Source organism: Oxyura jamaicensis, chromosome 2 (genome assembly GCF_011077185.1).
Source record: "Oxyura jamaicensis isolate SHBP4307 breed ruddy duck chromosome 2, BPBGC_Ojam_1.0, whole genome shotgun sequence".
NCBI classification, from domain to species: Eukaryota; Metazoa; Chordata; class Aves; order Anseriformes; family Anatidae; genus Oxyura; species Oxyura jamaicensis.
Window position 1 is genome coordinate 35,133,042 of NC_048894.1, and position 12,011 is coordinate 35,145,052.

General features: G+C 41.8%; 1 long non-coding RNA gene across 1 annotated transcript; it reads right to left on the reverse strand.

Moving 5' to 3' along the window:
* Positions 1-6,607: 6,607 nt before the first annotated feature.
* LOC118161171 lies at positions 6,608-11,701 on the reverse strand. The gene is made up of 3 exons (XR_004747888.1): positions 11,549-11,701; positions 9,521-9,610; positions 6,608-7,702 (listed from the first exon to the last, which is right to left on the reverse strand). It is a non-coding gene; the product is annotated as an uncharacterized LOC118161171 (long non-coding RNA).
* Positions 11,702-12,011: the final 310 nt, after the last annotated feature.

Sequence of the window (12,011 nt, forward strand, 5' to 3'; positions counted from 1 at the left end):
TGGCCTTGGCAAAGGAGCCATTTAACTGTTTCTGCAGCGGTTTCACATGCAGCACATTATTCTAATGTCAGCAGCATTTCCGTCTGTTCTAGTTTCCCTGTCAGTGCTCCCCCAGGCATTGGGATGTGGACAATTAAAGCCCACTTTATCATTTTGGAACCAATGATTTCCTTCCCCTGATTCAGTTCGTCTCTACACACCAGCTGCTCTTCCCATCACAACCACCTATGCTTCTCCAGGCCAGCGACATCTCTTAGTAAGCTGTTGTGACCACTCTCCACAGGTAGACTAGAAAAAGTGCTCCTACACCCTCTTAATATGACTTACCAGGTCTCTGTCCTCCCCAAGAGTCATGACCAGCTCCAGGTCACCTCTCATCTGAACAGAGATGACCTCAAGACCACAGAGCCTACGTTATGCAGAAACAGCCTACCTATTTCCGATAAATCACCAGGATTTCTGTGCAATGTCTTCTCACATTGTAGTAGCACTTGAAAACTACCCAGGCATGACACAGCAGTCATGGAGAGCTGATGAGATGGGAACCCACACAACATTACTTTTATGGTGCAATATGGCTCTCGTCTCTGTTTACAGGGAAAACAAACAATTAAGGGTTATTTGTGGAGGGGAAAAAAGTCCACAGAGAGGAACAAGCTGCACTAAAAAAGGAAAAGTGCAAGATTCTGCATAGAAGATCAGGATCACTGTGGAAATATTAATGCTGGTACTTTCAGGCTGGGGTCTACTCAGAGGTTTTGGCACTGCTCTCCTTGACATCCTCCAGGCTATTTTTGTCCCAGCAACTCTCAGAAACTCTTCTAGAGAAATCTTGAACTCCAAGTCCCAAGTTTTAGACTTTTAGCTTTTTCTCTTACGCTGTTTAGCTTACTTCTAGTCAAAGTTTTGACCATTCAAGAGCCTTCTTTGCCCAAAAGAAACTCATTGTCCCTAATGTATTCAGAACCCTGAAAATCCCATTAATTATTTGAAAGCAAGGTTAGCTGAATTAATTCAATGTCTTCTACTCAACATGAATAAGAAAAGTTTGACTGCATTTCTTTTTCGCTTATGTGAAGTGTGTTCCGTGGTACTACTTACCCTATTAAAAATATATCTCGCCTTTTAATCAGCACAAGCTAAACAAAGATAAGCCTGCAGAAAAGGACTTTGAAAAGCAGTTTAAGTAGCAGAGGAATTATGTGCAAGTCTGTAGAGTATATTTATGGTTATAAAACATTATATAAAAATTTAATTGGTACCCATGAAAGGCACCAGCATCTGTATTGAGAGAGTTCTCCACGGAACATTTCAGCAAGGCAGCAGCAGAACAAATGTCTGCTTTCCAGTACACTGAAAGTCTGTCTTGGAGCACCACTTCTGTGTGGTCATGCCTGCTTAGTCCTTAACTTCTCTAATGTGGCCAAGCAAGGTAGGTCTGGGAAAAGGACCGGTGAAAAGACTGGTCAAATTCCTCAAATTAAAGATTAAAGTGTTTCCAAAGGAAGCCAAAGAAGGCAAATCAAGCCAGCATGGGGTTAGGGTTGATGTATTTAAAATAGGATTTTAAGAAATGACCACCTCTCACACTACATGGCAATACATCTGCAAGTCAGCACACACTGTAGCTCTGATGGGTCTGACATCTAGCAGATCATCTAGTCCATTACAACAGCTGGATGATCCCAGGAGTCCTGGGGAAAATCCAGTGGCTATTAGAAAGCTCTGGGACATGTCGGTGTAAAACTACCTTCCTGGTAGGAAAAAATCTGGTAGCTACCTTATAGGAAAGCAGAGTTCTGTACACAGCAATGTGGGCTTTCATTAACAGCACCTCTTTTCCTCTTTTCTCATTCCTCACAGGGTTTGAGCTGCTCGTGCAACACCCCTGCTCATTTTGACACTGTACATCACTGCCGTCTGATGTGGTGGGTCTGCAGCATACATTTGTCTGCTTCTGGAGAGCTAGCTGAACCATGAGCTTTTTTTTCAGCTAGTTGTTATTGCTTTTTATTGTAGATCTGGGCTGGATCTGAAACAGTGCCTTAGCAATGAAAGGCTTCCCAGGAGATATGGGTATATCTCATTAACAAAATTACTTTTTTCCGGGAGTGGTTTTTGTGTAAACATAAAGCCCTTCATTTACAATGAGAGCATTTCAGCAGCCATCTCTTCTTTCTATTTTAATGAAATCTGCCAAGAATATGTATTCTTTTGTTGTATTCATATGGAAAGGAGCAAGACCCTTCAGGAGCTGCCTTGATGAGGTGTATGTTTCGGGCAAAGATAAGTACAAATGCAATTGTAATCTGGGTGTGGCTTTTTGTTTAGCTCTTTTCCTATTGTTTAGCTTCTTTCCTATTATTTGGCTAGATTAACCCTATCCCTATTAAATCAGAGTCTTACTGGGCTATGAAATCATGTGGCTCATGTCACAGAAAAAAAGTGGAGGAGAGGTGTTTCATAGGACCTAGGTGAAGCGCACACAACTCCAGGCCACCCAGAACAGTTGGCCCAGACCATCTGTCACCCCACCAGCAACTTCAGTTGTTCTTTACACCTAAAAGGGAGATGAGCAATATTTATTTATTTATTTATTTATTTATTTGCAGTTAAGAAACCAGAAAGAGAGAAAAAGAGGAAGGACTCCCGGAAATTCAGTTAGGAAAACAGTGGCATATTTATGACAAATCTTTCGGACAAATGAGCTTTGGAGGGAGAATTAAATAACCTTGTTTTCACAAGCACAAAATAAGCAGGTTTGGTAGATTCTTACCAAGCCTTGAAATAAGAATGCAGGAAGAGACTGGATAAGGCAGAAGAGAGGGGATGTGCAGCATTTTACCCTTCTGTTCTGCGGAAATTGCGTAGGGGAGTTTAACAGAGTCTGTAGGTCTGGCACAATTCACAGATATGGGCTGTAAGACGAGGATCAGCTGGAACAACCCTGGGTATACAACCCAGGGCAACAGGTCAGACCAGAGCACCAGCAGGCCCATGACCACCTGATGGCCACCTGATGGCCTGGTAGACTGCAGAGCCATGGGGATGCCTCTTCTCTATCAAAGGTATATTAAATCCCTGAAAACTGGTGTGAATCAGGGCCCAGAAGCTTACCTGTTTTTCCCAGGAGATATTTTGTTTCTCTGGTTTTGCTAAATTAAATTCACATAACTTGACCTCAACCTCCCATCCCAGTAATAATCCAATGCAGAAGTAGACTTGTTAGGACTCCCTTAGTGACAGGTTTCTCAGTATAGAAGAGAGGACGAGGAGCAAAAAAACACAGTCCAAATCCTTGGAGCAGCAAAGGAAATGTTAGTCAACAGCACCTGTATCAAGTGCCAGCCTGCATCCAAGGAGTGCTGAATGAGTGGTCACCCAGCCATGACAGAGAACTTCCCGTTGAGCATCACTGTCTCGGGAACAGAGCCATACCAATGTCCAGCTTACATGCCATGTTTTCTGTCATATTTTTTTTGTATGATCACACTTACCATAACTTGGGAAAACAATTTACAAAACAGGTCACATTAAAAACCTGCAGATGAAGAAATGAGTTACGAGGTTAAGGAAACATTTAACACTGTCCATCCAGTGCCAGAGCTGACATTATAACCCAGCACCAGGCTGGGGTTCCCTCAGAGCTCATTTCTCCAAGCTCTCTTACCTGCCCCTGCCCCTGGATGCGATGGCAGCATATGTGCATGCTGCCTCCACTCCAGTGAGACTCACCTTGAGGAAAAGGATAGCAGCTAATTACAAGCAAGCTCTCTGATGATCAGTTCATTTGCAATTCCTTGCGAGCGAGGTTTTGGGGTTGTTTAACACAAAGCATAAAACCAGACGTTCCAACAAGCCGAATCAAGAGAGATGTGCAAAAGGAAAGATGAGCATTTGTCCTTGAGGGAGGGCATTTAGCATACTTAGAAACATGACCATTTTTAAAATTAATTAATCCCCTTAAGGAATTGTGAGTGATGGATTAGAGACCTTAACTGGGGAAGCAGTCTGTGACACCGTGCGTACTGGAGGAGGCACTGAGGAAGGACGTGGGCTTGCAGTCTCATATGCCTACGTAAAGACATCAGTCCTTAAGAGTGGATCATCATTATTGGCTGGAGAAGGAGGCTCCAGGGGACCCTTGGAGCCAGGCACAGGCGGAGGAGGATCTGCAGCACCTACTGCTCTCCAGCCAGCCCTGGGAGCAGCCAAGTGAGAAGAGGAGGGGAAAAGCTTAACGCAGCATCGCTGGGGAGGCATAGAGCATGCAGTGAAATTTTCAAAATGTATTCTTGACTCAGAGAAATGTCTAGATATGCAGGATAGCAGAGGATGTGTAGATTTCTTATTTTAATAGAAAAGAACAGCAGGGCATTGCTTCCTTACTAAATCTGCCTGTTAGTTTTTGAGTCTAAGTCATCTCTATGTTAGCATGCAATGTGTTCCGTGAAGTAATGAGATTTCTTTGAGTTTCTACTGTATTAAATTTCTCTACACATCAAATATTTAATAAGAATTAGCATCCAGCCATCCTCCCTCCTCCCCTCCACAATAATATTAACTTCTACTGAGACACCAATGTTTTGTAATTCACAGTGCAGCTTTGAAGGGTAAGTGGAAAAGCCCTGCATATTTTTCCAAGGGATTTGCTGTGGCCCTCTGCAAGCACACAGTAATTAAGAAAAAGAATGACCAAGAGGGAAGACACAGTAAACTGAAGGTGTGACAAGAGAACTCTCATTAGTCTTTGTGTCAATTACAGTATCTGAGGAACAATTTCATAGCAGCAGCATATTTATTTGATGTGGCACAGATATCTGGGCTCACTGTTATGGATGGCATTTGCTCTTAATGCTTAAAGTACCTCTTTAACGAAATGGCACTCCATAAAAATTTAGTGTGTTCCTACTGTAATTAAAAAGCCCTAGTCATTTTTGCATTTATGATATAAACTATAATAGCTGTAAAATCCCGCAATTAATTTGTGCCAACATTTCATACTTGAGAAATTCTCATTACAAATTTCATTACTTATTCACTTATCTGTAATTTGTCCTATATAACCTAAAGAATATTAACAAATTTAGAGTCACTTTTGCTCTATTAAAAACTAAATAGAAAAGCCTTTCACCTAGCAAGCCAATCGTGATAACATTCTCAAACCTGCTCCAAAATGGTGTGGAGCTATGTTCAGGCTATACAAAAAGTGATAATCATTACGAAACACACATAAATGACATGCAGAGCCCTTTGGAAATCATGTGATGTATCCTGAGCTAATCCGCTGCACCCTCATTAGTTTAAAAGCATTACAAGGGCTGAGTGTCTTATGCCGTGGCTGTGACTATGCTACAAAGCCATCCAAGGGTATGACTGGCAATAAAGCAAGATGGAGAAAGGTGTCTATCCAGCCAAGAGTGACTATGCAGAGCCTGAAAGACAGGGATTTCTCTCCCCCTTCCCTCTTCAGTTTTCTTCCCTGCTGCTCACAGACATCATTTGCCCTCTGGACTTCTGCAGGATTTGGAGGGCTGCAAAATCTTGAGAAGTGCCTGTGTCATTGGCACTGATATAAATCCCCAGTTTTCCTCTACATAATTGGTAATGCCACCTGAAAAAGATGAAGAAAAGGGCTGGGGGGAGGAGCAGAGGAGCTTTGGTTGTGCTGTAGTTTCTCCCAGATTCTGCTTTCTAACAGTGTGAAGGCAAAAACACCCAATTGCTTTTTATATTTTCATCATACATCCTTCTCTGTCATCTCCTCTGGGATCACTGCTCCAACCAAAAAGATGCCAGAATACTGCTGAAAACATCTTCATTAAAGAAAATCACCATCTTCAAGACCACTAATGACCACTTGCTCCATCCAAGTCCAGCCCAGCTCTGCCCAACCTCAAAACAGCTTTCCCAAAAATGCCCTTCATGAACTTCCATCCTCCCTGTTTGTTTAACTCACTTTTACTTAAAAGAGGTTGCTTCTCTCCTTCCCCTGTTCTTGGCCATGTATTTGCAGGATGGCACCTCTCACCTCACTATTAATGGGACACTCCTGCCAAACCTTGAATATGATGGTAAAATGAAATGACAGCAGAAGCCAGAAGGAAGTAGCCAGGAAAGTATGAAATTCAGCTTGGCCAGCAAAAATAATGAATGAAGACATTTTCTTGCTTATAGCACAAATTCTAGAATGAAACCCCACCACTTATAATCCATTCACAGTAACACAAGCTTTGCGCATGCCCTGAGTGTTTTCTGATATGCTAGGAACAAATAAATTAAGCTCTCCAAAAGCATGGGTAGAAATAAGAGAAAACATACTGGGATAGAATCAGCTTCATTTAACTGATAATTCATGAACTTTGTCTAACTTTGTATCCTGACTTTGCAAATATTATGGAAACTGCTGCAAAACATCACCCAAACTAGAAGTATTATGAAAAAAAAAAAAAAAAAAAAGGCTGAAAATAAGCAATTTCACCTCCCCTCAGCAGAACAAAGCCCAAACACACTGCACCAAGGCAGCATCACTCCATTTCCACAAAACTATATTCACAATGAACAGAGACTCAAATATACATCTCTATGTATGTACTATACATATATATTCCCCCCTTCCCAGCAATACACAATGTTATATCAGCATTTTATTAGCATTGATACCACTTTCATTTTATCTCCAATCTGTAATGAACTTCTTCAAAATTTAACTGAGACAGGAAATGACTGTTCTAGCATAAATCATCCTGCTTCTGAAAATGGCAGCTTTAACACAACCAACAATACAATTCATACATGAAATAAATTGGCATACTTATTGGTTTTGTGTGCTCCATCTTTCATGGAATACTATAGTGTAAATTTAAATTTTATGTGATTTAATAAACTTATATGATAGCCACGTACCCCCCATTAACTGTAGCAAACTGTACTCCTCTCTTAACCAGGGCTTTTGGTGCATGCAGGGTTCTCTTTCATTATTGAAACGTTGGCTTATGACAAAACAAATACTATTAAAGTACCTTCAGAAAAGTTCATTTACAGCACCATAATCCTTCAGATATATGGGCCTGAATTCTGGAGGATAGTTGTTGTAAAGTGGAATATAGGACCTACCTTTTTTTTCCCCACTGTGAATCAACCTTACAAACAGGTCATCCCGCAGAATTTCCATTGTGCTGCATAATAAAGCAGCAGCAACAAACAAATAACGCACCTACAGACATATGTGAGGGTTTGTATCAAGCTGACAGGCATTAAAATGGAATAGCAGAAAAAAATGAGGAGAGAGAAGGGTTTATTTGGCCTCCAAATCTCTGGTTAGCTCTACAGAGATAATATTTAAGTTTTAAAGTTTCTTTGTCTTTGGTGCACCAGAGGCAGTATAAGATGCCGGCTGCCATCTCTCAGAAAGTTTCTTCTAGAAGAAATGTTCTTCTGTAGAAAGAGCAGCGATGCACAAGGCTGCTGGTTTGATCTAAAAGCCTTCTCCTTCAGACTCATGGTGTTGTGTATACTGGCTACAGGCACTGCTCTGCAGCTGTCTTAAGGACAAAGACCATCAGCCCTTTGATGCTGCTATTCCATATGTGATAGGTGCTGTCTCTCTGCTTGCCAAGATTATGACATCCTTGACATCCTTTCCTGGGAAATTAAAGTGTGTCTCCAGTGATCAGTTAGGATCAGCGTTCTCCCTGGTTACCTGAAAGAAAGTATCAATGAAGGAATGGTTCGACCAGGCCAACACATACATTCCTTATGAGCAGCCCTCAAGCATTTGCAAACAAGTCAAGTGAATGAAAGACGTTCGGTTGCTGTTGCCGCGTGGAATGCAGGCCGAGCTATAAACAGAGACTTTTAGAGGGAAGGGAATTGTCACTGCTTTTCATTCTGTGCTTCTAAGTTTTAAACATGACCTTCAACCTGAGAGTCTTTTAATGTATTCTTGCACTCTGGAGTACAGACCATTGCACCCAAATTCATGCCTGAAATACATTTTCTCTGTTTCCAATATTTTTAGAAATTATGTTTATGGAATATCCTTGGAAGGAATGAACTCTTTATTCATAATACATAAGCTTTACATTTTTAATAACAGAATTAGACCTTCATTGATTTTATAACTATACTATTAGCCAACACACTCTGGTTTCAAATTAATTCGAAATAATTCACACAATGACTTTCTGCAGTCAGAATTGGAGAAGCATAGACTTTGAAGTAGGCAGTCTGTAAAATTAAGTGCTAATTGCAGCTACCTCTAATGAAAGCACAGAACTGTTTCCCAATCCCTTTGCGCATAGCCTGGATTTCTTCCGAGGCAGCAGAATGGGTGAGCTGTTGGCCACCTTCTCCTAAAATCTGACTTCAGATTTGGTACAAAGGTCTTTGGATAGACTGCATTTCTCAGCGTATTTTCCCTATAATGCAAGTAGGTGTATTTAAAAGCATAGTGATAACTCGTGTGTATACCAGCATGGAGTCTATGCTAACTTGTTGGCTACTGATGTTGGATTAGCACTTCCCATCCTCAGCAGGATCACGTCCCAGCATGGCAGGAGCTGTGCACCACATGAGGCTGGAGACCTCTGCAGATGACAGTGACTCACTTCCCCAAGAGAAGGAAAACTTCCCTTCCAGACAGCAAGTGGGAGCTTTCCTAAGGGAACACTATAATATTTGCCACTGCCCAACAGGGACCCAACTGGAGCTTTTAGGTGCTGCTATAATGTGATTACTTATTATACAGGCCACATTAATCTGTAAGATATACACATGCTGAACTTTGAGACTGGTAAGAAACACAAATGATTATAAAACATAAAATATCTTCGGTAAAATATTATTGTAAAAAACTCCTTAGTCACCTAGAAGTGTGCAGGGGGGTTAATTTCACAAGACACGGTGTCTGCAAATAAAATGTATACGTGAGAAATAAAGTGGAGCTCCTTGTTTTGCATACATACTTCACAGTCAGCTATTTCCTTCACTGAAAATATTTCCATGGTAGATTCAAAGAGACCAGCACATGTGTCAGGAGGCAATGAGAGCTGGGCAGTTTCTGAGTGTGGAGGAGAAAAGGTTCTCTGTTTGCAGCCCTGACTGGTCCTCATATGATAAAACCATCAGAAGTGTTACCTAACATTGTTGTCTGCATTGTAATCTGTTTCCCAGTAACACTGGGTCTGAGTAGCAGTAATAGAATTAATTATACTTCATTTTGCTGTCTTTAACAGTATTGACCAAATTTAAGAACAAATGAGAAGCGCTTATCAAGCTTGAAGAAAATAATCCATCAGTGGCACAATTTAAATTCTCTGCAGTTCTCTTATTAATCAAAGTAACACTTACTATCCTATCTCCACTTCCCATTAACAGTCATTAAGCACTGTTGCTGATTGAAGCAATTTCTTTAGGGATCTCAACCTCATTTTTAAGAGAACCTTCTACAGTGGAAAACAATATCATACAGGAACAGCGACTTCACAGGAGGAAGAAGGTTCTTCAATCATGTTCTGACCTTGACATTTCTCCGCAGCAGAAGTTCACAAAGTACACAACCAACATGCTCCAAACTTCTGCTGCCTCTCCTCCGGCAGCACCGGTGTCCCTGAATTAAGAAGGGAGGAAAAACGCTGCTTCAGAAGACACCTATAGCCAGCAGGTTAAGTGTCTCTAAAAACTGCACCAGCCTGCATTGGTGGCTGTTATTTATAGAGCTTTCTCATACACAGGGAACCAATAAACAAAAATAAAGAAGAAGAAGAAGAAGAAAATAAGCCATGAGACAGCTCCTTCTGTCACCTTACTGCCAGCCCTCGGAGAAATCCGTGCCATGATAAATCTCAAAAGTTATGCAGTTCAGGAAAGATTTCTGGTGTTGACTTTTCCTCCCCATTATAAACAATGGCACAGACTGATAGCTTTTTTTGGAATAAAGGAAGCCCTGTGCAGAGGAAACCCAGCACATGGATGTTACTCAGAGGAGCAGGAGAGCTGTACGCAGGACTGCAATCACTCGCTGGGGTAGTGTGGGCAGCAAAAGGCACAGGGCTGGGGTGCTCTGTGTGATCTTGGCAGCGTCCATCCATGAAGCCAGGCTTTGGTGTGGCACGTGGGGAACCAAGAGCACTTTATTGTGCTGGGGTTCCTGCAATCCTGTGCACTTGACAGAGTTACCAGCTTTGCAAGCCTTCCTCTTGAGCCATTGTCCCCTGACTCAGCATTTCCCAGAAATTTTCACTTGTATTGCTTTAGACAGCTTTAGGGAAAAGATTTCTCTTCCTAAACCAAGAATGATACTGGTAGGTTGGAGAAATCAGAAACACAGCTTGTGTCTGAGCAGCAGTGATGATCCTGGCCTCTAATCATGCCATAGGATGCCTATGTGCAAGGCAGATGTCCTCTACAATGCAACACAGCTCAGCAAAAGTTGTACTTCACAGGCTGAATTGCCCGACTGCATCTCAGCATTTCCATCTCTCTCAGAGCAGGATGTTTACTTACTGGTCATTTCTGTCAGGTCCCCATCTGCCTCTTGGTTTTCCAAGGCAAACTTTTCTGTCCGGTGTCTGGCTGTGCTTGTACCAAGCCTTTTTCACCCCAAACCTCCAACATCCAGGAGCTCAGATCTGAATTTTCTCCAAAGTTTGCCACCATTCACACTGAGTAACTGAGTTCACTTTTATCCCTTCAGGGAAGAAAAATCCATCAGTGTTACTAAATATAGAGACATCGCTGCTGCTTAAGAAGCACTTGACCCGCAAATTGGATGGTGGGGAATATTTTAGGGAAGTGCCATGCATGTCTGCACCAGCCTCATCCTGTCAGTGTCCCAGCTGACTCGATGTCAAAAAACAGATTACTGGCCTCATTATATGCTGGGTCTGTCCTAGCATGGCTATTTCATAACCACCGCCACAGCCCTCCCACTTCAAGGAAAGAGGGGAAAAAAGATGCAGGTTTGGCTATGTGCTACCACCTCCACTTCTGTTTATACCAAATGAAAACAGGGTATGACCTTGGAATTTGGTGGCTAAACTGCGTGCTGATTTTATTTCACATATAAGCAGTAGGCTGAGTTTCAGATTGGCAAAATTCAGCTTAAAATAAAGGGAAGAACAAAGCACCACTTAACTTTTAAACAGCTCGCTACACAATTCCAGACTCCACGATATGAAACACTAAGCTAGATTTTGGATCAATGTAATACCTACTCCTGTTAAAGCACTTAAAAAGGAAAACGTCTTACAAAGTGTCCCATTAGGCTGACAAATTTACAACACTATGAATAGAAAACCAGAATAAGGCATTGTGTTCAGGGAGCATGAATGGATTTCAGACCTGTAGTGTTTCATCTATATGAAGAAGGTTAGATAACCCATCACATACTTTCTCACTATTTATCAGCTCCACATGCTACAGGCACAGGTATTAAAGTAAATTAACAACCAGTTGTGAAGTGAGTGATGGCAACTGTACTGGGACTGAATAGATGCACATAGGAACAAAGTACGCTTAAGCTTATATCCCTACATATGCCACTTACCATTAATGCTACAGTTGATTAGTTGGGATATCCTTTTCTGTGTCCTCTCAGACACGGGGCATCACCAGCAAAACCCATGCTGCTGGGTGGAAAGCTTAGCTCCACATGTGTGGCATCACTCTGCTCTTCTGCAGCCTCATGCAGAGGCATAAAGCTGAGCTGGGAGAACATCCAAGAGCTCTGTTAATGTTCATGTGTCTGACACAGTCAAATGATTTAAAACAAAGCAAATATAGAGGGGGAAAAATCTGTAGGAAGAGAGAAAGGCTCAGCCTGTGCCCGAAATCTTACCTTCTCTTTCTCATCCATGACTTTAGCCCTGGTTGTTAGTCCCATAAACCAGACAGAATACCAAGTCACTAATTGCAGCACAGCTATGGGCATAATTGGTGCCACAGCATCCATAGTTTCCTGTCCTAGTTTCCTAGGGTGCTTGGGCTGCACTAACTATGCAATATAATAA